Genomic DNA, 27,169 nt, shown 5'->3' with positions numbered 1-27,169 from the left:
TGGATTGTACGATAGCGGAAATAGGCAGGATGTCCCAAGACGAGTGTCTGAGAGACACTGAGAAGCGTAATGTGCAGGGCCATGAATGGAGTTTTATTTCCCAATGCAGTGCCCAACACCGGGAGGTAGAACAGATTTTTAAAAAACATTGGCCAGTCCTGTGTATGGATAAAGTTCTGAGTGGAGTATTACCTGATACTCCGACATTTATATACAGGAAGGGTCCAACATTTGGTGATCAGATAGTAGAAAAGGTGTTGGATCCCCCTAAGAAGCCAATTATGTTTTGGGAAAATACATCCGTTTTTTTTGCGTGCAGGAGGTGCAAAACCTGCAAGCAGGTGAACAAACACCTGAGGAATTTTATGAGTTTTACCTCGCCCTCTAATGGTCAAACCTTTGCAATAAAGGACACAATAACTTGTAGTAGCACACATGTGGTGTATTGTATACAATGCCCTTGCAATCTGCTCTACATAGGTAGGACCAAGAGAACGATCACAGTCAGGATCTCAGAGCATATTACCAACATCCGTAATGGATTTAAAGATCACAACTTGTCCCTGCATTTCCGCGACTTTCATAATAGTGATCCCACTCATCTTAAATTTTGGGGGGTGGAAAAGGTAGCACCAGTGTGGAGGGGCTCTAATCGGGTCCGTGAGATATCAAAACGTGAAACACACTGGATCTATTTAACTGAGTCATTACATCCTAAGGGTTTGAACGTAGATTTGGACATTAATTGCTTTATTAGCAATTATTGACATATAGATGTAGTCCTTCTCAGTTACTGCCTGTATATATATTTTTATAGTGTCTTTTTCTTAATGTCCATTTTATAATGTTTCCACACATGAATATGAGATTTTTTATAATTTAATTAATTGGTTTATATGATCTATGTGTATAATTATTTTGCCTTTATCCCAGTAGAGTGACACTGGGTTTAATGTTTTTAAAATGTTTTTAAGCTGTTTTATTGAGTGATATACTTGCTTTATTGGCTTTGAGTTTTTAAGAGATTTGAATGTATTTATATTATCTCTTTTGATTTTTCTTCTAATTGTAAAGCTATTCTTGCATCTAGTATGTGTTATCAAAAATAGGCTAGTGATGCCTTTTTTATTTTTTATATATTTTTATAGGGTTCTGTATGTATCAATATATGTGCAATGAAAGGCATGTAGTCAAATACAATGATGCCGTATATTAAGTTGCCCAAAGCACAATTGTATCGATCGAGTGCAGTAACTATACAAGGGGAAGTGACATTGTTGAATGTCATCTTTCCCTGTTTAAAAGTTAAATTTGGATAGGCAACAATTATCGAGGTGGACGCTTATACGTCACCAGAGGAGTTACATCCAGGGCGGATGTGAGGTGTGACACATCCTGCTCAATGACCCGGATGCTATTATCGGCGATACACTTCTGGGCGGACGTTAGCTGCGTAGCTGGCGTGCTGGGCGGAAGTGAGGTATCGCCTCACAGATACCGGAAGTGTACGCATAGTGTGTACCTCCGGCAGACCACCGAGCATGGTGCTGATGCGCATGCGTCGGCGTCTATTTAAATGGAGATAGACCGCGCCACGCACTTAGGCTCTTTGAAGAAGTCCTTAAGACGAAACATGTCAGAGCTATAGTGCACGGTCGCTCTACATATATTCATAATACGCCGGACAACTTCCTAGAGGTCGCTCTGGAATTGGTGGACATCTCGGGTATTTTACTACACGCCTTTATTAAACGTGCTTCCTGTAAGTAGACATCCAAAGGGGAGAGGGGCCCATTGTGTGATTTTATCTAATTTATGTCTGCGGAATTATACTATTGTTGCCCCTACTTTGTTCATTTACATGCCATCTGAACCAAGTAACGTTTGAAGGAGAGAGCTAAACAGTCCAAAGTCCTGGAGCCTTTGATCCTGCTAGCGGTGGATGTGTTTTGAAGGGTCTTTTTTCACCTAGGTTCTGGTGAGTGTTTGGTATAAGGGGGGGGGAGCACCGTGCGGTGGTGGAAGTCTGGTGATTAAGCCAAGTTACCTCACTCCCTTTCCCTTAACGACGGACTCCCAAGACATATGAGTCTCCGATTGGACTGTGCATCATATATATAATCTGTATTCTCATTCTAAGGACTACTTGAGATGTCGTGTATGTCCCTTTATTCAGCGCTGCTAGTGTTGTAGATTTATTTGTTTATGGTCTTATAGTCTATAAACACCTACTCTGTTATCGTTACTCGTTATAGCAGCTGCTTAGACTTTGTGTCATTACCTATTAGTTGCCTATCTTATATATTTTATATATTTTTTTCTGAGCGCAGGGTGAGTGGGTATATGTTTGAGTTTCCTCCGGTCTTTACATATAGTTCACTCTTAGTTTTTGTATTACTTTTTTATATCTTTATAAATGGTATAGGGTCTAGGATTAAAACTACCATTCTATTCTTTCCAGATGACACCAAGCTATGCAGTGGAATAACTTCCTTACAGGATGTCTCCAATTTACAAGCCGGCCTCAATGCACTTGGACTTGCACTTCATTGGGCAACTATGTGGCAAATGAGGTTAATGTTGATAAATGTAAAGTTATGCACTTGGGGGCTAAGAATATGCATGCATCATACATACTAGGGGGAGTACAACTGAGAGAATGCATAGCGGAGAAGGATCTGGGTGTTCTGGTAGATCATGAGCTTAACCTCCCTGGCGGTATGATTATGTCAGGAATTATGTACCAAAAGCGGTACAATTTTTTGATATTTATAATTTATAATATATATAATATATATATATATTATAAAATATAAATATTATATTAATAATAAATATATTATAAAATATAAAATATATTATAAAATATAAATATTATAATATATATAATATATATATAATATATATAATATATATTATATATATATATAATATATATTAATAATATAATTTATCATTTACAATTTATAATATTTGATATTTTTCTGATACTAAGGTGATACAGTGTAATCCTCTCAGATTACACTGTATCACCTCCTTTTTATGTGTTTGTGTTGGTGCAACATTTGAATTTCTCTCCCAGTTTCGCTTCCATGCACCATTGCTGCTGCAGGGAACGGAACCAGGAAGTCATCAGAGCGACAGACGGCGCGGCGGGGATCTCGGCGGCGATCACAGCAGTGGGAGATCATCGCTTGATCGCCAGGAGAAGGTAAGGAACCCCGCAGCAGGCTCTGCACATCTTCCCCGAGCGTGACTCGGGGATACCGATCCTAGCATGAAAAAACCACCCCGAGTCACGCTCGAGGTTACTGCTAAGGGAGTTAATAATAGCATGCAATGCCAAGCTGTGGTTTCCAAAGCAAGCAAAGTCCTTTCTTGGCATGGACTCCAGAGAGAGAGAGAGATAATCCTGCCCCTACAAATCATTAGTAAGACCTCATCTAGAATATGCAGTTCAGTTTTGGGCCACAGTTCTCAAAAAGGATATCGGGGAACTGGAGAAAGTGCAGACAAGAGCAACCAAACTGATAAGAGGCATAGAGGAGCTCAAGGAAAGATGAGGAAAGATTATAAGAACTGAATTTATTCTCTCTTGAGAAGAGGAGATTAAGGGGGCATATGATCAACATGTATAAATACATAAGGGGTCTGTATAGTGAACTTGATGTTGAGTTATTCACTTTAAGGTCATCACAGAGGACAAGGGGGCACTTTTATGTCTAGAGGAAAAGAGATGGGCAGTCTCCAAATATGGAAAGGTTTCTTCACAGTAAGAGCAGTGAAAATGTGAAAATAGACTCCCTCCAAAAAAAGCCTGGATTCTTTCCTAGGTGTACATGATCTAACTGGGTACTAACATTTATATGTAAAGTTGATCCAGGGAATATCCGATTGCTTCTCAGGGGATCAGGAAGGAATTTCTTCCCCCCACTGTAGCAAATTGGATCATGCTTTGCTGGCGGGTTTTCGCCTTCCTCTTGATCAACTGTGGGCATAGGATTGTGCATATGGGACTGTATGGCTTTGTTCTTTTTTTTTTTTTTAATTGGTTGAGCTAGAAGGACTTGTTTCTATGTAATTATGTAAGGTAGAATCATATGCCTGTGTACATTAGCCCATAAAATAATAACCGAACCCAAGAGCAAAAATGTAAAAAATTGCAGCTTACCAGTCCTTAGATTTGGTGGCTGCATTAGATTTATTCAGGCCAAGTACATTTTCTGCAAGTACAGAAAAATATCTCTTGATCTCATCATAAATCCAGTATCCTTGTGACTTTCTATGAACTGAAAATTTCAATTAAATGTAGCACCCTCCTAGGTGGGTGCTATTGAGAAAGTATAGTTTGACCTCTGTCTGCTTACCAGAAGAGTTGCAGGTAAATCTATATTGTTCTTTGCCTACCAGAGAGCAGGATCGGTTAGTGAGGTCTGCTCATTGTGCTCAGAGTGCAACTCATTCTGTCTAGAGAGTGCTTCACACTGATCCAATAGGGAGGCATGTTGGACAGTGGAAGGAAACATGACGAATGGGTGCATGTGCTTTTGATACAGTCCTGATGATTGGCAGAGGGAAAGTCGCCTCGGTGAATGTTGGGATACTGTATAGAAATCTAGGAGCACATGTGCTTGAGGTCTTTAGTTGGGGATCGGAGTCCCGGACGGGAGGGCAGCTGCCTCCTCTGTAGAGGTGCCATGCAACCTCAGGGAGTCACCTGAGGGCAGGAAGAGTAGCAGTAAGGAGCTGAACCCAGAGGTCCAGGAAAGCCAACTGAAAGGGGAGACACTGGAGTATCTGTCTCTGCAGTACAGTGAGTACAGAAACTTGTGTCAAGTGACCTGACCTGAGGGGGGGCCACCCCTGCTCCTAGGATAGTCAGTGGACGGGTGTCAGCGGGAAGAGGATGCTAGTGAGAGTGTCCTGAAGATAAGATATCATTCACCAAGTCCTCTTGTCAGAGAGTAAAGAGAGCAAGAGACTTAACCTTATCTACACTTGTGGCAGTGTGGATTAACAGCCTGGCTGTTCCTACGTACTAAAGAAGTTTTGAAGATAGAAGTCCTCATCTATGTGAATAGTTCAGTTGGAGTATCCCACTATTCCCTTCTCCTATTCCAATTACCAATAAACAACAAAAAAACCAACACCCCTAGACTTTTTATTTCTGTGAAGACCTAACAGGAGCAAGGAGGGATCCAGGAACTTTATCTAATTATAACCGTGTGCTGGTAACCAGGGGAGCCCACAAAGTCAATATCCCTGCGGGGGCAGTACTACATAAAGTTATACGTTTTCTAAGCTATCTTCTTTGAAATACAGAAACATTTTCCTCCATGCAATAGAAATGAGGACAGAGGGAGGTTTGTGAGTAACACAAATCAGGAGAGCAGCCTAACCTAGCTCTTCTTTTTCACGGACACGGTAAAGTGAGTGTTGTCACCTAGGACAGGAAGTGTGTTACTGTTAGAATCACCAAGTGAAAATAAATTAAAAGAAGCCTGAAAAAAAACGAATGCAGACACTACATCTAAGCTACAACATATTATATTTTTGTTTTTGGATGTAGATATGCTTTAGATGATTTACCTATGTATGTGCTTGTTCATGCTATGGGCTTTTATGCATTTCCTGTTTTTTCCCAGTGCTGTCAAAGGGCATATGGTGCCATGAGATACTCAATTGTTTACAGTGGGGGCATGTTCACACAAGTGTGTTGTGTTTTTAGAAAAATCTTGCAGGTTTCATTTTTGGCACATTGAATGAGCTTTTTTTTTTTAAACTAAAAATATGTTAAAAGTCACGTGTCTGCTGTGAGTGCCCCTAACATTTACATTGTCATAAATTAACATTAAGCTGCCAACCCAATGCTCACATAATGGAATTCACAGCCACAACAAAGCATATTAAATACCATACCAAAACAGACAATACAGTTAAACAGTTAAGTGAGTTACTGCTGAAATCACTCATTTTACAGTTCAATGGTTTACAAACATAGAAAAGCTGTGCTTAAAAATAAACCCTACTGTGTGTGGAGTGCACAAGATCAAATCCAGCATCATCACAACCCCCAGCATTCTGCCCGTCTGAAGAGCAAAACGATAGAATGGCAAGTGTAAACTTTTTTTTTTTTTTTTTTTAATCCAGAAATTTGGTTAGGAAGTCTATATATTGAGTAAAGCTCAAATTCTTCTGCAAATGAACAAGGGGTGCAAATTGCTGGGATGAAGCGACAGGATCTGAATTCTCATGCAGCTGAGCACCTGTATATGGGTAGGGTTCAGTGAGTAAGCAGTTATGTGTGAAATTCAATTACAGCCTTTGAAAAACATCTCTTTATCATAATGGAGGGGGTGTATACGGAATATACTTGCTGCCAAATCAAATATTACCTGCAAAATTCTTTTACCACTAAGTATGGAAAAATATACAGTAAATAGAAACACATTTCAATCTATCATATCTTATCTTACATTATTAAATAAGAATTTAAACTAAGCACTGTGAACTGATGACATGACATAACTACAAAGTCATGTATGAATAAAAAAAAAAAAATGCATTTGATGAGAATTTGCTTTTGATAAACGTATGTGTTTTTTTGGTGCTTTTTGCAGAAGTACAACTACAGTTCATTTAACATGATTTCCTATGGGACACGTTCACATGTATGCTTATTTCAGCCGCTGCGTTTTTTGGAAAGGGTCAGGGACTTTTTTAAAAGCAAAGCGGTGCTTTTTTTTTTTTTTTTGCTTTTTTGGTTCAATAGACTTCAATGGAGAAGCTTCAGAAAAGCATGTAGTGCGCTTTTGTTGCAATTTTGCTTCAATTTTAGTGCGATTTTGCCAAAATTTGCATTTTGCGCTTTTTAAATCTGACCAAAAAAAAGCATAAAAAAATACAAAAGGTAAATCACAGCAAAATCATATTTGCAAAAACACAAAATGCACAGCAAAAAGCACTGCAGAAACAGATCAAAAGCAAACTGCATAGGTGTTAACCGAGCATATCTTAGGCTGCTTTCATACAAATCCCCTCAAAAAATGCATATGCGTTTTTACTTCGATTTTACTGCAATTTCGTCTCATTTGCGGTGCCTTTTTTTTTTTTTCGTTACTCAAAAACCGCACCAAAAACGCATAGTTGGTAAGTTTTTGCTTTGTTTTCCATGGGAAGGTGCATTTTTGGTGCTTTTTTTTTTTCGATCCCCAAACATGCTCAAAAGATGCTGCAAGCAGGATTGTTTTCACCGCAACCGAAGCACACCACCCCAGTGTGAACACATTCATTTATTTTAAAGGGAAGCATTTTTCTTAAACTCCACGCAAAAGTGCTTGCATTACAGTATTCCTCAGTGTGAAAGCAGCCTTAACTCAACAACCAAAAATGAATTGTTTATTAGTTATACCGCCACCTTCAGGAGGAACTGGACCCTGCCAAATTTTGGCAGCAAGGTATAACTCCTACCACTCCCAGCATGCCCCAGTTTTTAGTTAGTGACTTTTTTGTCTTTTGAGGGAAATTTTTCCCCTTTTTCTGTTTTTTTCTTCTATAACCTTTTTTCTTTCTCAAATTATTTTTTTCTCAATCAAGGCTTCATCTAGATTGGCTAATTCTTGGCGCTTCCTTGGAGGCGAGACTCAGGGCCTGCTGGAAGGCAGATTGTGGGGCTAACTTGGAATGTGCCCTTTGGGAACTGAGCTATGCCAATCATGTTATGCCAATCATGCCAATCATGAGCTGGTTGTGGCCGTATATTTGGGTACTATTTGAGGACATCCCCTTTGTTTTTTACCATTATCTTTCCCCTTTCCTCTTTTTCTTGGCTGTTTTGTTTCTTTATCCTTCCCGGGTTAATACACACTACTATCGGGTCTATGTTCTATTCCCTCTGTGGCAATTGGTTACGTCATCTATTCACTTCCAGCACATTTTTTAGTCTATTAACAATTTATTGCACCCCCCTATTCTATCATTATGGTCTATTCACATTCCTTGCAATAGAGGTTTCTGTCTTGGGATGTGGCTCTCTGTATGGCTACAATATACATCTTATACTAGCATCAATCACTTATTCTTATTTTTGACACATTATTTGTATGCAGTATCCACTGGAGATTGCTATCAATATATTCCACTTATCCAATATACCGGGGTCCATAAGTTCCTTCCTTTGATGTCCTCTCATCGTTCCCTGCTGGCTACAGACTGGGCTCCCACAGCTCCCGGCTAGACGTTTTTCCTTGTTGGACTTTTGCCCATATATTATATATTTACCTCATCATTAAGCTGTAAGTACAATGGGTGAAGCTGGCTCAAGTTGGGTTGACATATTCCTCCCTCACCTATGTTCTTATACTTGTCACCATGTCCATTATATTGTTGTCTGTAAGGGGGATTTTTCTTCTCTCTTTGCAGTGACATGGGATGCATCCGCTCCTGAAGAAGTGGAATTTACTCCACGAAATGCGCAGAGCCTGTTATAATGCATTCCTTATATTACTCTATTTACATAATACCAATATGGCTTTATATGCCCATATTTAGCCATGGCTTCATCTGTTCAGGCCTTACAAGTTTTTTACGATTTTACATTCATGCTGTTTTAATTGTATTATTGTACTCAATACTATATACATGTACCTATGCCTCTTGTGGATATCTGTATGGATGATGACAATTATCATTAAATTGTTTTTCTTTATGACCTTTGTGGTCGTTGTCGGACAGAGGTTGGGGACCTGATCCACTTGATCTGGCGCTGCCCGAAGTTACATAGGTACTGGGCTGCGGTTCGCTCTGCTATCAATAGGGCCCTGGGGGTGGACATCCCGGGTGACCCCAAGCCATGTATTCTGGGCATGCTGGATCTTGTGGTGGAGGATAGATTTTTAAGGGAGGCGGCTTCTCGTGCCTTGTTCCAGGCCCGTTTGCTTATCCTGAGACATTGGATAGCGCCGGAACCTCCTACATACAAGATGTGGCTAGAACAGATGGCAGGTACCCTCCGTATGGAAAAGGTGATATACCAGCATAGGGGTTCCCCGCAAAAGTTTTCTAAGATATGGGGAGCATGGCTTGACTGTCCGGGTATGGCCCCTACTGATCTTATTATGGATCGTTTGTTGTCTTAACTCTAAGTACTATATATGGGATGATCTCAGCTCTACTATTGTGTGTATTTGTTACCCTGATACGACTGGTGCTATGCCAGGGAAAGGGGAACATTGTTTTCTTTTGCAAGACTGTTGTGCAGTGTTTCATTGTTTGTTGTATTGGTATGAGTTTTCTCAATAAAAATTTTTCTCTGATTTAAAAAAAAATTGTTTTTCTTTTTGCTATCTGGTTGTGCACCCATCTGTTTACCTACTTAAGCCATGATATACACCCCAACCATTACGCACTTCATATAAAGTCCCACTTGTTCCCCTTCCTTTCTTGTATTCCCTTAGTGCTAGGGCTGCTAGGCCTTTGGCTTTTTGTACCATATTACCGTGTTATGGATTCGTCCACACTTTACCTGTTTTTACCATATGTTATACATACATGCCGATGTACTTTTAACCTACATTCCCCTCCCCCATTTGTCATTTATGACCAGGGATGGAGGCACCTAGCCTTAATTAGGTGATGCCTCATATAAAGTCCCAAACCTCTTTTGTTTGCAATCATGTTATGTAGTCTTTTGGATACTGTGTTAATTAGTCACAGGCCATTTTACAGACAAAGACATGGCAATGCCTTTAGTGTGTCCATTCTCTCTGCTCTTATTAGTATGTTACATTGATCTCAACGTCAGGAGCTACTACATTTTGGTGTCTTTTATTGTTCCCATTATGTCCAATTTTCATCAGTCTTCATTGAAAGGGTTTATGTGATGAACATTTTTAACTGCATAGTAGCCTGAGCTCCCTGCTCTGTTGCTCCTTTCTTCTCCGTTCTGCTGGTGAGTAAACCCCGTTGTTACCTAGTGTTACTATTATGATAATCCTGTTTAAACAATACAGCATGCTGGATCCCAAGAACACCCAGTTACAGTCCAGGGCGTCTTGCAGTGTTCCTCAAAAAGGATCTGACACTGACTACCTTGAATGTTACCTTCTACTTGATCAAACTCACTCTGTCAGGCATGGTCTCCTCCTCCACTTGATTCAGGGGGGAGTTCTCTGCAATCATAAAGGATCTTTTAAGTTATTATTTGTTTTCTGACTCAGAATGTAGAGGGCTCAAATTTGCTTCCATACCTTCTTTTTCCGATTGTGATATACCTGCAACTATGGCTGCGTTAGTGCAGTCTGCTGCAGCAATCCTCTCTGGATTGGCAACTCACAGGTTCTTAATTGATGACTTTGTTCCTGAGGAGACTTAGTTGGCTGAATTTGCTCTCAGCTCAAAGAAACAATATCAATGACTTCACCTAGTGCTGTTACCAGTTATGGCTCTAAAAGGTCCTAAGCCTGTCAAAGCTTTTCCAGTTCATTATTCACTTCAACCTGTTCTCTATACTGGGAAAATCCTGACAAAATATTTTCACCTTCCAAAAGTTTTGCTGATCAATTTCTATTTGATTAAGGTTTTATTACGTCATGGTCTGTACCCATCTTGAACAAGGTAATATCTCATTCTTAAACCATGACCAGTGTTTAAGGATACCACGACAAGTGTTTAGAAACTCTATCTAAATTCTAGTTTCCCATACTGGCTCTAACTGATACTGTGCAAGTCACATTTAAAATGAAACATCCAGTGACTTCCACTAGTGCTGTTACCTGTTTTGGCTTTCTTAAAGGCCCCAAGCCTGCCAAAACATCTTTTTGCCACTGAAAATTTTCAAGCTCATGGATTCTATTCTCACATCCTTTGTGTGGGGCAAAGGTAGACATAAATTACCCTGGCATACTTTAAAGAACCCAAATAATCTGGGGGGAGGCTCTTTACTTGATTTTAATCAATATTATCTTGCTGCCAAATTATCCCACCTTTCATCACATAGACAAAACTGACAAACAATGGTACCAGACCTTAATTTGTACTTCCTTCATGCACACCATGCCACATCCCATATGTGCTCCAATGCATGGCCTACAAGGATCCACAACAGCTGACAAATGTACTGGCCACCAATACCACCAAAAATGTGTTTGGGATCTGGCCATGACTCAATTAAACCTCTCTATGGCTCAAATCCATTCCCCTCTTTGGCATAACAAACATCTACCTGAACCTATTTTGATACCAAATTCGGAACTATGAGCCTCTAAGGGCATTTATTATTTACAAAACCTATTTATTTCTGGGGGTCTCAAATCTTTTCAAGCACGTCTCAAACCTTTTCAAGCACGTCTCAAATCTTTTCAAGCACTGAAAGATGAATTCTCTCTCCCCAATAACATGATCTTACGCTACCTGCAATCACACACACCCAATTTTCCACTACCTTTGAAATATAGACGCCCATCCCCTTGTTGGATGTTATCTGTGGTAATAGTCCTAAAAAACTAATTTCAATATTGTTTAAAGCGGAGTTCCGGGCACAAAAAAGATTTTTTTTTTGTGCCCCTCCGCTAGGTATGCCGCACCTGAAAAGGAATTGGATAGTTATTTTTTTTTTTTTGTTTACTCACCTTTTTATTGACGATCGTAAATACTCACCTATGACAGCTTCCTCCTCCAGCGCCGAGGCTCACCCCGTCACTTCCTGCCTCGCGATGATTCCTGGGAGCTAAACGTCATAGCTCCCAGGAATCAATGCGCCGCACCGGCCCCGCTCGTCATTTCCGGGCGACGCCGCATTCCCCTGCTAAACAGCTTCTGGGCATGCCCAGAAGCTGTTTAGGAATGCGGCGCCGCACCGGAAGTGACGAGAGGGGCCGGTGCAGTGCATTCTGGGACACGAAGACGCGGAAGAAGACGGAGAAGAGGACCGCGCCGGCTTCAGCTGCCCACAACCGAGTTGGAAACGCTGTGTAAGAAAATTTCTAAGTAAGTATTTCTTCTAAAAGGTAAGTGCGAACCAGGACAGATCAGAGGCTAGCCATTGTGGAATGTGCTAGCCCTGACTGTCCCGGGGGTATGTTCATCCAAAAAACATTTCTCTGCCCGGAACTCCGCTTTAATATTCTTCTCATTCCCTCTGCCACCAAAATTGTTACCAATTCAAAATTTATTGGGAGGCAGATAAAGACAGCTTAGCCATTAAATGGGATGAGGTCCTTGATACTTGAAAACTGGTATCCCCCAAATGTTCAGATCATCTCTTACTGCTATGTATACTGCATAGGGCCTATTTAATCCCCATTGGCATGTTCAAATTCCGCCCTACTCACAGCCCACTGGGCCCTATATGTTCAAATGCTCCAGGCACCTTCTTGAATGTATTATAGGCATGCCCCAATATCCAGGGGTTCTGGAGGCAAGTGTTGGGAGTTCTCCATGATAGAATGTGTTCCCCATTGATTTTACACCCCAAACAATGTATTGTTGGGTTATGCCCAGACCTTGAAGCTGATAAATTTATGACTACCTTTTTATATGAAATTTTATTCACTGAAAGAAAATTGATAGTGTGTGGCTGGATGCAAGCTATCCCTCCCACCTTTCAGGCTTGGTTGTCAGAGATTAATGCCACCCTTCCCTACAAAAAGCTTATCTATGTCCATAGCGGCTGTCCTTTCTAGTATACCAACATTAGGGACCATTGGCTGTAGAACTCTAGCACGTGTGCATGATCTTTATTTCAATCTTTTTTTGGTCTCTGACATATGTTTCATACTCTACTGACTTCTTTACTGGACAATGGTGTTCTTGTGTACATCATAGTCCTGCTGCTCTATCACTGTTTTTATATGTCCTCCCTACTAGTTTTGGTAGTAATACTGTCATTACAAGCTACATACTATGTACAATAAATTTTTACATTGCCGTTTGTTACAGATTTGACCTCTGTAATTGGAAATCTTCATTTGATGTATCATGCTAGACCAGCATTCATTGTTACACTTTTTCTCTGGGTTTGATTTCTGCTCTTGTTAGGTTAGGTCAAGAGTTTTAACCACTTGCCGACCACGGCACGACTATTTACTGCGGCGGTCAGCCCCTCACAGGCAAAGCGTCGTATGTCGCTAGCCTGTGAGGCTTCTAGGGAGCGAGCGCGCGCCACCGGAGGCGCCTACTGCTCCAGCGCGGTCACGGACCCCCCCCCCGCGCATGTGCCGGCAGACCCAATGTCCGTCGGGCACTCGCGATCGTCCGTGACACCGGAAGAAGTGTAGACAAAGCCGCCTGTCATTCTTCCCTGTGTAAGAATGGAGATCAGACGGTTCTACTATGTAGGACCGTTGATCTCTGTTCTTACACCAGTAGCCATGTCCAATCACAGTTAGAAGCACACCCCTAGGACACACTTAACTCCTCCCTCTCCAATACAGTTAACCCCCTTCACTGCCAGTGTCATTTTTACAGTAACAGTGCATATGTATAGCACTGATTACTGCAGTAATGTCACTGGTAACCCCAAAAGTGTCAACAGGGTCAGTCAAGATCTGACCGCCGCAATGTCGCAGTCCCGCAAAAAAAAATGCAGATCGCCGCCATTACTTGTTAAAAAAAAATGACAAAAATCTTTCCCTTAGTTAGTAAACGCGATAACTTTTGCGCAAACCAATCAAAATACGCTTTTTGCAATTTTTTTAACAAACATATGTAGCATAAAACAAATTGGCTGTTAGATTTGTATTGGAAGGGAGATTGGTAGACCCAGAGGGAAGATACCTCTTTTTAAGAGGTAAAATAGGAGACGAAAATCTGACCCTAGTAAATGTATATAGCCCTAACGAGAAACAAGTAGAGTTTCTAAGTAAAGTTTTGGGAAAATTAATGGAGTTTAAAAAAGGGGGAGTGGTATTGGCAGGGGACCTCAATCTCTGCCTAGACCCTAAAATAGATACTACATCAAAAAACCCACGAAATAATAGACTTCAAACAAGGAAATTAAAGGAAAAATTGTTCACAAATCAATTGGCAGATGTCTGGAGAATTCTCCATCCGAAGGATAGAGATTTTACATGTTACTCAGGTGTACATGGAACATTCTCGAGACTAGATTACATCTTAATTGAACATAGATGGATCGAAAGGGTAAGTGGGGCAGAGATTGGGGTTAAGACTTGGTCAGACCACACCCCCATTACAATAAAGATAAAAATGGCGAAGGAGTGGCCCGGGATGGATGCGTGGAAGATAAATGAAGAGATGTTAAGAGATAAAAAATGGGAAAAAGAAATAGCGAAAGAGTTGGAATTATACTTCCTAATAAATGACACGAAGGACGCACCGAAAGACATGGTCTGGGAAGCGCATAAAGCTTATATAAGGGGCATACTTATCTCAAAAGGGGCTCAAAGGAAGAAAGAAAAAATAAAAGATAAGGTAAGGCTAATGACAGAAGTATATGAACTAGAGCAAAAACATAAAAATACTCAAGATACCTCAATAAACAATCTATTAGAGTTAAAAAGGGAAGAACTGAAAGACCTGTTAGAACAAGAAATTAGACAGGAAATGAATAGATGTATAAAAGAAAAGTACGTTGAGAATAATAAGGTGGGAAAAAACTTAGCAAGAATCCTTAAAAAAAAGAAAGGGAAAAATTTTATAGAAAAAATTAAGAATAAAAACGGGGAAATAATCCAAACAACATCAGGGATAGCAAAAGAATTTCAAAAATATTATTCAAATCTGTATGCAGTAAAAAAAGAAGATAACCAGGGTAATGAAAGTGATAGGAGAGTAAAAATCAAAAGGTATCTGGTAGAAGCGGGATTAACAAAAATAGATGAGGATAACCTAGCTTTCCTGGAAAGGCCAATCACAGAACAAGAAATAGAAAGAGCTATTAAAGAAACGAGTCCAGGTAAAAGTCCAGGACCGGACGGATTTACAATAAATTATTATAAAAAATTCAGGGAAATTCTAATTCCAAGATTTATAGAATATATAAACGGGATAGGTACCCAGTATGAGATGAGCAAGGATGCCTTATCTGCATCAATAACAGTTATACGTAAAGAGGGAAAAGATCCGTTATTGTGCTCTAGTTTTAGACCCATATCCCTCCTAAATGTCGATACTAAATTATTTACAAAAATATTGGCTACCAGGATGAAGAATTTGATGAAGGAGTGGATACACAACGATCAAGTGGGATTTATCCCAGGCAGACAGGGACGAGACAATGGGATAAAGACCATACTTTTGATTAGCCAGATGGCGAAAAGTAGAACTCCCAGTCTACTACTGTCAATTGACGCGGAAAAAGCATTTGACAGAGTAGACTGGGAGTTCATGATAAACACTCTAGAGGAATTGGGAATAAAGACCAGAATGTTGGCCTGGATTAAAACATTGTATAACCAACCAACTGCGAAGGTAAAGATTAATGGAACTCTGTCAGACCCATTTAAAATGTACAATGGAACAAGACAGGGTTGCCCCCTGTCCCCGATGCTTTTTGTTTTATCCTTGGAACCCCTACTAGCAACCATCAGGAATAGTGGGGACATTGGGGGAGTAAGGATGGGACAAGAGGAATATAAGGTATCAGCCTTCGCAGATGACATCCTGCTCTATATAAGTAATCCTAGGATATCCCTGCCTAATCTAATAAAAATAATGAAACAATATGGAGAGCTTTCTAATTTAAAGATCAACCAAAAAAAATCAGAAATATTAAATATTAATATCCCCAAACAAGAAGAGGAGAGACTGAAAAAAGAATTTCAGTTCAACTGGAAAAAAGATGAGATCAAATATCTAGGGATTAAACTAACCCCAACTCCAGAAAAACTTTATAAAACAAATTTCATTCAACTTTTAAATGAAATAAGAACAGAACTTAATAGATTATCCCCAAGAATCTTCTCCTGGATAGGAAGAATTAATGCGATAAAAATGATAATAATGCCTAAAATTCTATACAAATTCCAGATGATCCCCATATCAATACCCCAGGGATTTTTCAAAACACTCAAAACTCTAATTTCCCGTTTCATATGGAAATATAAAAAGCCAAGGGTAAGGTTTGAGACACTAAGTAAAGGAAAGGGACAAGGGGGACTAGCACTACCAAATGTTAAAAATTATTATTATGCATCAATACTTACAAGGGTGATAGAATGGACAAAAAAAAGTGACAGAAATTGGGTAACAATAGAAAATATAATGAGTGGCACACAATTAGCAAAAGTTATATGGATACCCTCGAGGGTCAGAAATTTAGATATTAATACACACAAAATTACACGACACGCTATCAAGGTTTGGGATAATATAAATAAAAAAGAAAAATGGAAGCACAATTCACCAATGATACCTTTACAGGGCACAAAATTCTTTGCACCAGGAGAAGGGAAGGAATTAGGAAATTGGATTTTGGAGGGAGAAGCACGATTGGGGGACATATTAGAGCAGGGAAAAATTATATCCTTGGCAGATTTAAAGCAAAGGAAGAGAGATTGGAAGATTAATGAGTGGAGATATATTCAGTTGAAGCATTTTACACTGTCGTTACCACAGCCGTTGAGAGATATGAATGATTTACGACCCTTAGAACAAATGTGTCTATCAGATAGGATACCCAATAATATCTCAAATGCGTATAAAATATTATCAATAATAACAAAAGAGAGAGGACCCTCACTAAAAGAAAAATGGGAAAGAGATTTTGGCCCTTGCACTAATAATAATCAGTGGGAGAAGAGTCTTCAATTAGTACATAGATCAGCGATAGATACTAACACTGAGGAGATGAACTATAAATTCATTGCAAGGTGGTATAATACTCCCGATAAAGTAGGCAGAATCCAGGAAGAGAGTTCAAGGCTATGTTGGAGGGGGTGTCAGGTGAAAAAATATAAGAAAACACTTCTCCCCCATTTATTAAATTCAGCTAAAAGCCTAATCCCCCAAAGATGGCAAAAAGAAGAACCTCCAACCAGTAAAGAATGGCTGCTCAAGGTAGAAAAAACTAGAAAGCTTGAACAATTAAGAAGCTGGGAAGAAGATGAACAGGGAGATAGAGAGAAAATTTGGGAGGAGTGGCAAAACTTTAAGGCTACAAGGGAATATAAAGATCTTATGGGAATTAATTGACAAGAAGAGAAATGGGGGGGGGGGGGAGGACAAGGGAGGGAGGAGGGATAAAGGGGAAAAAGGGAAATATGTGGATAAAATGTACAGATAAATTCTCCAGTGATTGGAGTGTTGTAATTCTTTTTTTGCCTTTTATATCTGAAAAATTAATAAAGAAATATAAATAAAAAAAAAAACAAATTGGCTGAAAATGTTAAAAAATTTAGATTTTTACATTTTTTGGGGGAATTTCATATAAAAGAATGTGAAAAATATTGTTATTTTTGCAAAATTCACGCTCTTTTTTTGTTTATAGTGCATGATCAAAAAATTGCACAGGTGATCAAATACAACCAAAAGAAAGCTCTGTTTGTGGGAAAAAAAGAATGTCAATTTCGTCTAGGTACAGCGTTGCACGACCGCGCAATTGTCCGTTAAAATCATGCAGTGCCGAATCGCAAAATAGGCCCTGGTCAGGAAGGGGGTAAAATCATCCGGGGCTTAAGTGGTTAAATAAAGCATTTAAAAAAAAAAAACTTTAGCAGTTTTACTTTTACAGTACAGTACATTAGTCTGACCTGTTCTCTATACTAATTGGCATAATCCTGACAAATTATTTTCTCCTTCCAAATGTTTTTCCTTATAAATTTCTGTTTAATGGAAATTTTTTATTGGTGGTTATTACCCATCTTGGATCCGATGATATCTTGCCTAAATAAAATACAGTATAGTTACATAATTGGTAAGGATGAATAAAGACATTGGTCCATCCAGTTCAATCTGTGTGGGTGCATGAGTGTGTAATTATTAATGTCTCTGCCATTTCCAATATCCCTGTATATTATGTTAGCTTAGATAGCCATCTAAAAGTTTTTTTTTTTAAGTTATTCACACTTGTACCTGCATACACCATCGATTGTGGAACAGATTTCTATAACCTTACAACTGTAACAGTAAAGAAAACCTGTATATAGCTTAACCACTTCAAGACCAGGCCTATTTCTGACAATTTGCAAGTTAAAATCAGTATTTTTTGCTAGAAAAATACTTAGAGCACCCAAACATTATATATATTTTTTTAGCAGAGACATACAGAATAAAATGGCGGTGGTTGCATTATTTTATTTTACAATGTATTTGTGCAGCAGTCTTTCAAAGGCAATTTAAAAATAAAAAAATTAAATTTCAATGAATTAAAAAAAAAAATAAACATTAAAGTTAGCCCAATTTTTTGTTTAATGTGAAAGATGATGTTACGTTGAGTAAATAGATACCTAACATGTCACACTTTAAAACTGCACTTTGGATTGGTGACAAACTATGGTACTGAAAAATCTCTATAGGCAACACTTTAAACATTTTTAACCATTACCTGTTTAGAGTTACAGTCTACCTTTGTGTACAGTGTACCATTTGAGGATGCACCAGTGTTTAAGGGCTCCTCATGCAAGTATTTAGAAGACTTTTTAATTTTTATTTCTCATATGTTCTTTGGAAGGCACAGCTTTTAATTGAAGATCAATCAGTACCAGTGGGTTATGCTAGGCGCAAACAACTTACCAGGCATCTTGGAGATACTCCCTTGGGTGACTTAAATCCCTTCCCTCCAATCTCCCTTGGGTGACTTAAACCCCTTCCCTCCAATCTATCAAAGTGCATCAGTTTTCCTTCTAGCATTGGAGAGTAAGGACCTATTTTCTTCTTCAGCTCCGGAGTGTTAAGTTGGTAGACAGATTGGATTTGACAACTTGCATATGTGTTTTTTGATTTGGATCAAGTCTTACCACGCACGCTTTGTTCTCCCTAGGACAGTGGCAGGCCTTAGCACGTTTGCACTAGTAAACATATGATAGGTAGTGTTGGTTTGCCTATCACAGTGTTCAGTAGTGATAGGCAAATATGATAGGTAGTGTTGGTTTGCCTATCGCATGTAGGCTGCAGAGCCCTGGATACTTAGATACTTAGATCCCAGAGGTTTGCCTGGTGTGGCTGATACTTCTGTCCCTCCTTTACTCACCCCAGTTTGGCTTACATTGCTCATTTAATTTTATTTATTCCTTTATTTACTTTTATGTCTTATATTTTTTTCACTCTGTGGAAATTGCGGTTGCTGACCTGGCATTTTGATTGCCACTGACACATTCTTATTTTTTATTGCTCAGTCATTGTCAGCCCTGCTGTATTGAATAGGCGCAGCCCTTTTGCAATTTTTCTCATCTACCTCAGGTTACTGCCCATGTGCGCTTGCTCTGGAATGCTGCACTTTTTTTTTAGGTTATTCAGCTGCACTTTCAGCTTCTATTACAGTGATGGTGGAGCTTAATTTGGCCACTGACTTCACTTCTATGTGACCTTACTTGGGATAGCAGCCTTATTTTCTTGGTACTGCTTCTTCTGGGGTTGCTGTCTGGGTCAGTACCTATGTTCTGTCAGAGGGTTAAATGATAGCGTCATTGTGCAGGGCCTAGTTAGTCACCTTAGATAATATGGCTGACACAAACAAAAGAGGTCTGGGTGTCCTATGCCATCTGATCCTTCTTCAATGGACTCTGCTGTGTGCACTATTTGTCACTTTGTATTAGATGCTAACTAACATCATTTACTCACCTGTGCTGTAGCCTTGGCTACACTTGCTCCTGCTGCCAGAACTGCTACCCTCCATGAGGTTTCTGCCCCTATTCCCTCCCTTAGCTTGGACTCCCTAATGTCAGTTATAAAGGGGTTAATGTGATGGATATGGTGTTAGACCCTAGCGACCTTCATCAACTTTTAACAAATGGCAAATCAAACTCACACCACGCTGTTACTAATACACGACAAAGCGACTCTCAGCCTCACCCTGTACAAAGATTTTCTAGCTCACAGGACCACAATCTAAGTGCCAACAGACTGAAACTGATCGTCAATGGGTTTAAACTTATGACACTGCCATCAACCATTTACAATAACGGCATGACTTTTAATAAATGTCTGTAATACACACTGTCACCACAAATAGGTATACACAGAGATTTACCATATAGTAGCACACTCTTTAACCTTTTACTTCAGCCCTGTAAGGTTTTACCCCATTAATGACCAGGCCATTTTTTGTGATACGGCACTGCGTTACTTTAGCTGACAGTTGCGCCGTTGTGCGACGATTTACTCAAATAAAATAGATGTCCTTTTTTTCCCCACAAATAAAGCTTTCTTTTGGTGGTATTTGATCACCATTATTATTTTTTTGCACTATAAACAAAAAAAGAGCGAAATTTTGAAACAAATAAACAATATTTTTTACTTTCTGCTATAAAACTTATCCAATAAAAAAATGTGAAAAATCAAATTTCTTCATCAATTTAGGCCAGTTTGTATTCTGCTACATATTTTTGGTAAAGCAAATCCCAAAAAGCGTATATTGATTGGTGTACACAAATGTTATAGTGTCTACAAACTATGGGATAGATTTATGGACTTTTTATTTTTTTAATTGTTTGTGGTGATCAGTGATTTTTAGCGGGACTGCGACATTGCGGTGGACAAATCCGACACTTTTTGGAGACCAGTGACACCAATAAAGGGATCAGTGCTAAAAAAATGCACTGCTACTGTAAAAATGACACTGGCAGGGAGGGGATTAACACAAGGGGTGATCAAGGGGTTAAGTGTGCTCCTAGGGAATGCTTTCTAACTTTGTGGGGGATGGCTGTGCTAGAGGAAAAGAGAGATCTGTGTTTCAGCTTAGCTGAAGCACAAGATCTCACTCTTTCTCTGTGACAGAACAACCGTCTGTTTACATAGGCAGATGGCCACTAAGTGACACTTTTTGGAGACCAGTGACACCAATACAGTGATCAGTGCTATAAAAATGCACTGTCACCATATAAATGACACTGGCAGGGAAAGAGTTAACCTTAGGGGCGATCAAAGGGTTAAGTGTGCTCCTAGGGAGTGCTTTCTAACTGTCTGGGGGATGAACTGACTGCAGGAAGAGAGAGATCTGTGTTCCTGATTAGTAGGAACACAATATCTCTCTCTTCCTGTCTGACAGAACGACAGTATGCCTTGTTTACATAGGCAGACCACCGTTCTGTCATTTCTCCGAACGATCGCGGATTTTCGGCGACCATTGTGGCCACCGGACCCGCTGATTGGCTCCTGCTATGCCCAATCACAATGGGAGCATGGCTCCGGTGGCCTGCGCACGCACGCCTCAGAGCCGAAAGAAAAAAAATCACGTACAGGTACGTGATTTTTTGCCTAAGGGCCGCCCTACCGCAGTACATGTACATTGGGCGGTCTTTAAGTAGTTAAAGAGACAGTGTTTCTTTAAGTTCTGCGTTAGTGCATTAGAGACAATAATAATACTTTTCAAAATATTTTTTAATAATAGAAAAAGTAAAACAGTGTAAACAAAATATTGTCAAAAAATTGGGTACTATAAATTAACAAAGAGACAATAATGCAACAGAGAAAAAACAATGAATTAAAGGTGAGAATACTTAACAATGCCCTGCTTTTGTGCAATCCAATCAATGAGCGTAAGATGGATCTGTGCCTCTCATAGATCTTGGCTGATGTTTCTTGTTTTCCTTGTAAAAGGAAAGCTTGGGTTAGCGGCGTGCTAATGTCACCGCATTTCAGAGATCATGGAAGGGCGGGCGACATTGTGGTAGCCGGCTGGCTATGATTTTTTTATATGCGGGAATACACTGCTTTGTTGTAAGTGCATACATTTTTTATCTATATTAATAAAACCCCAGTGTCTCTGCGTCCGCAGATTCAAGATTCCCTGTGTCCGTGGAAGTGCGCTACTGCGCATGTGCCACAGGACAGCCGTTGGGACTGAGGGCGGGGGGCGGGCACTGACCTGTGTAGGCTAGGGGGAGCTCCTCGGTGTCGGAGGCCGGGTGTTGGGGGTCACCCCCGATAATGGTGCGGTGTGAGGGCCGTTGTACTGCCGAGTTTCAGTAGCCACCGTTCGGAATTAGTATGTGCTGGGGAGGCGGGAGGCGGAGTTCCGATCAGTGGCCTTCGATTTTTAAAGATGGCACCACCCGGCGCCAACATGTCACTGCGCATGTGCCGCTGCTCGGTAAAAGCCGTACACATTCCCGGGAATAGCTGAACGTTTTCGAGCTTACCCGAGCGGCGGCGCACACGCAATGACGTGTTGGCGCCGGGTGGCGCCATTTTTAAAATCTAAGGAGATTCTGGTGACACAAGGCCTTGTGTGGGGTAAACCCAAAGCGCTGCTGACCCACTGAGGTCTTTTTTTCTGGTAAGCAAGCCATCCTGTTTGGTGGAGGATATCACTATTGGTGGTGGAAGGATATATTGCCACGGGGAAGACACATAATATATTGTGTTGGACATTATTTTTATTTCACAGGTGTCGCACACTAATGTTAATCGACTATTTTTCAATTTCATAATTGACTTTATGTTTATGAATTTATGTCAATATTGCAAATCATTTTTTAAGAATATTTTGTGACACAGCACAACTTCACCTGTATACATTGATATTTGTGTTTATCTCACAATTAAGTTGCAGCTTTTGATTGGTTGTTGCAGCGCAATTTTTTTTCCTTTTGAATCCCAGTACAAAAGGGCCAGTTGTACTTCCTTATCAGCGGCCCTGTCTGTCATCCAGGAGATGGGAAACAGCAATCCTGTCTTCTGTATATGATAACCTATTCATGTGTGATCTTGATCTATTTTTGAACTTTGTGTAGATTTTGAAACTGTGACTTAAGGAAGGGGTCTTTTGCAGGGCAAGTCAGGCCTAAGCCTTGGTTCACACTAGATATGGTGCAAATTCAGATTCTGCAGCGCACCAAAATCGCAACTGTCCATGCAAACCAATTGAGTGTATGTTAACGACACCCCAAAAAATGGTTTGCAAAACGCAGTTCGATTTGCAGAATTAGATCACATGGGTGTGAACACCCATGCAATATGATTCTGGTGTGGAAAAAAAAGGGTCCTACATGGGTTTGGTGCGAATGCAGTGTGATTTGTGCCATACAAATCCATGGCTCAAATTGAACCCCAGAGACACCGGATGTAATTCGTACAGCAATATGCTGTGATTTCTTTGTGAATTACATGTGGTGTCCCACACCGCATCAGTGTGAACCTGGGCTAAATGGGCTTTACAATATCAGTTAGCCATGGGTAAGACATTTTATTGCACACCATGTACTGTTAATGGGTTTAATTACCCTGAGGTCCAAAGCATGGCAAAATTACAATGTTTTACAGCTTTACGATGGCTAATCCTAATTCCCTTAGTGGAAAGTACTGATAACCTTGGTTATCATCTCCATGTAAATGAACAACAAACATCTGCCAAACCCTGGCATACTGCAGTGTTCTGTTACAGATTTCCTGCTAAAACATTGAGTATTGTAGTAATGGCCATAATGGTTTCTGCTATTCCTGACTTGAGATAGCAGGTCCTTTGAAACTCTGGACCTTTGTAAAAATGTGTCTTAAGTTAAAAGGCTATGGAGATACACTACTGGGATTATGGAAATTAATTAATTGCTTTTGTGTCCCTATTCTACAAAAATGCCACGGGTGACTCCAATATGGCTGCAATGCGCTCTCACAAAGCGCTTCGGGTACCCTTTTTTTAAAAAAAATTTGCGGTGGGGTCCCCTTTAAAATCCATACATGTCCACCCAGGGCAGTACCTGGGTCCCCATACAATTTTTATGGCAATAACTTGCTTATAAAAACTTTAGATTTTTCATGTTCGTGTCCCATAGACTTTAATGAGGTTCGAATGGTTGCTAGAGCTTTACCCCTATTCAAAATGTTCTGGTGCGAACCGAAGCGGGGGATGTTCAGCCCATCTCTAGACACAGCCATGGCCTACTTCAGTAATAAAGGAGGCATCAGGATTTATACCATTTTAAGGGAAGCAGATTTGATCCTGGGTTAGGCAGAGCTGCATGGTATAGCCCTGTTCGTAGTCAGCATCCCAGGCGTGTAAAAATTTGCAGATTTGGACTTTCAGGGTTAGCATCTGGTTCCGGAGGATTGGGCTCTCCCTCGGTGATCTTTCAAGCTGTTCGCCCTAGGTAGGGAATCGAAAAAAAATGTGTCTTCTGACATCCATATTTAACAACAAACTGGACAGGTTTGTTGCCAGGTCCAGGGATCCTTGGGGCTTCACAGGTATTGCTCTGTGGGATCTGTTTATTCTGATCTACACCTTTGTGCCCCTCCAGATTCTCCTTCACCTACTTTACAATATTGAACAGGATGGCATCACAGTGACCCTCATTGAACTTAACTGGCCCAGGACAACATGGTATTATGACATATCCAAACTTCTGACAGACTCTTCAGGGACTCTGGATCATCCAGACTTCCTTTCCCAGGGGCCAGTGTTCCATCCTGCTTCTTGGTCACTGGCATTACCAGCATCACTGTTCAAGCCATGATCTTGAGGGACAGGAAATAATCAAAAAGGTAAATAATAAGATAATAAAATTTTGTCTCTGATTCAGAAGCAACTAAAGCTTGGAGTAGTATACATTTTCTAGTCGCCCTGGGGGCAGTGGTGCAACCTTTGTAGAGTAATCCTCATATAGGTTGTAAGTGGAGCTTTTGCTAACTTGATATTAGGGTGCTTATAAATAATATTATTTCCTTCACACCTGTTCAGAGCTAAGGTGCCTTGGACCTAAGCAGCTGTGACCAGTCTCTGTGTTTGGATCATAGTTACCAACTGGGAGCTGAGTGGAGCGGTGAGCAGTGGGCTTTCACCCCGCTCTGAGAATGTATTTGATGCTTTAATTTCACTGACATTGTGAGTGTAATTTTAAGCAGATAATAATGTGGTTTACAAGCACTAGTCTAGTAGTGTTGTAGTGTTGCCTCTACTATGTTTTTTTTATATGCTGTTTACATCCACCTTGGAGCTGTACCCTAGGGGGAAGAGGAGTAGTAGAGAGTCTATCCAGACAGAGCTGATCCTGGCCTTAAAGGGGACATGCACTAATAGACCTTTATAAATAAAGGTCCAGTATGTAAGGTGAGCATCCTTTTTGTTCACATTGATGTTGAAGATTTATTTGTGGAGTTTGATGGAGACTTAATGACTGTCAAAAGACTGATACATCATTGAAAGTGCACAGTGGTTTTACAATTTACTTTCATTAACACTTTGAATCCGTGGTTCATATTTATTGCAATTTCATTTTTTTCTCTGAATTATTTTTTTTTATCCATTTTCCTATCTTGCTAGGTTCTTCATCGGTGAAAGTGAATTTTTATTGTCAAGAAATGTAAATGTGACTTTTTTTTGTAATTTTGATTTTGAGTTGAAGCATCCGAACACCGTTTTCAGATTAACTTTCTTGTAGAAAAGGATAAAGAGCTGTGCCCCCAAATATTTTCAGCTGTACATCAAGTCTTAGGGGTTGCGTCACTGGCTTCTTTTATCTCTTTAGGACTCCTGCATGAGCCTTTCCTGCCAAACTCCCTGGCTTTTTTCTGCCCACCATTGAGTTTTTTAATGGTTGTCATTAACTTTGGGTGTTTCTGTTGCATTCTGTTGCATTCTGTTGCATTCTGTTTAATATAAAATACATTGAAAACCCATTAACTGCATAAAATGAGAGAGCAAGATCCCCCTGTGACTCAGTTGCAAAACTCAGTCTTCAAAATAAAGCTGCCCCTGCAAAGAAGACAATAAATATGTCCCCTACTGCACATGCTGTTGATCTCTGATATTAGTTAAGAGAAAGCACCTGCTAAAGATTTTGCAAGATCCAACACTTCTAAGAGTGTCAGATTCCTGATCCCCTGGTGATCCCTATGTCACTACTAGAGATGAGTTTGGGCATCTTTGGAATTCCTCTCTAACCTTGAATTTGCACTTTTTTTTTTTTTACTCCAATAGACTGCGGGCTAGGAAATTCCTGTGCCACAAGTCATTTGAACAAAGAGGCAGGGTAGTAATGAGCCAGCTCACAGCTCACTGGAGTAAAAAAGAGTGCGAGTTTGGAGTTTGGCTTGGGATGAGTTCGGAGGACATCAAAGCTAGTCTCTAGTCCAGGGATCCTCAAACTAAGGCCATCCAGCTGTTGCTGAACTACACATCCCATGAGGCATTGTAAAACTCTGACATTCACAGACATTACTAGGCATGATGGGAATTGTAGCTCCTGAACAACTGGAGGGCCATAGTTTGAAGACCCCTGCTCTAGTGGGCTTACTATTGTGAAAAAACAAGTTAGTGTAAGAAGACATAGTGGTTCACATTATGAGGTAAGCTTTATTTCCTGTCACAACAGAGACCCTAAAATTTAATGGGGCTAATTATAAATTAAAAAAGAAAAAAAACAAAAGAAAAAAGTATGGGTTTTATCCTTTTTATGAAAATCACTCAAGCAATCCTCCTTTAAGTCCTCTAAATTACACAGATATAAAGCAGATGCAAGTACATTGCATTTTACTTTCTTTATATGTTCTCAGTAAATTTTGTGTTTTGCCTGGAGTGCTCCATTTTTTTGGGCAGAACATTTTGCACTGGGTAAAAGGAAGACATTTTAGCAGGCGTTGAATTATTTTGTCTTGGTATCAGATGCCTCTGTTACTATTGAAACTTTCCTCATGGCCACAATAGGATTGGTGCTGCAGATGGTGCACAACAGCAGGTAGTTTGGTTTAACCAAACAAAACTTACTTTCTTTTTATTTGCTTTTATAATCTGATGCCAAATTGTGAAGGTGGTAGAACTCTGCATGAGCCTAGCTGCCTTGATTTACACATTCCCAACTGCAGAGGATTCAACAGCAAATGAGGCAATCAATCTATTTCTCTGCTGTCTCTAACCACAGTCCCAGAATCAAAGCATACAGAACAGAGAATCACAAGGCAAACAATATTCAGTGACATATTTATATTTTCTGCTCAAAGTGCATACTCTTTAGCACTTGAAGAATAAAAAAAAATAAGGGAAACAATGAAAGTTCCCACTCTGCTCCTTATTATATTTTCATATGACATTGTTATTTAAAAAAAAAAAAATAAATAT

This window comes from Pelophylax lessonae (genome assembly GCF_965119305.1).
Source record: "Pelophylax lessonae genome assembly, chromosome: 9".
NCBI lineage: Eukaryota > Metazoa > Chordata > Amphibia > Anura > Ranidae > Pelophylax > Pelophylax lessonae.
This window is presented reverse-complemented; position numbering follows the sequence as displayed.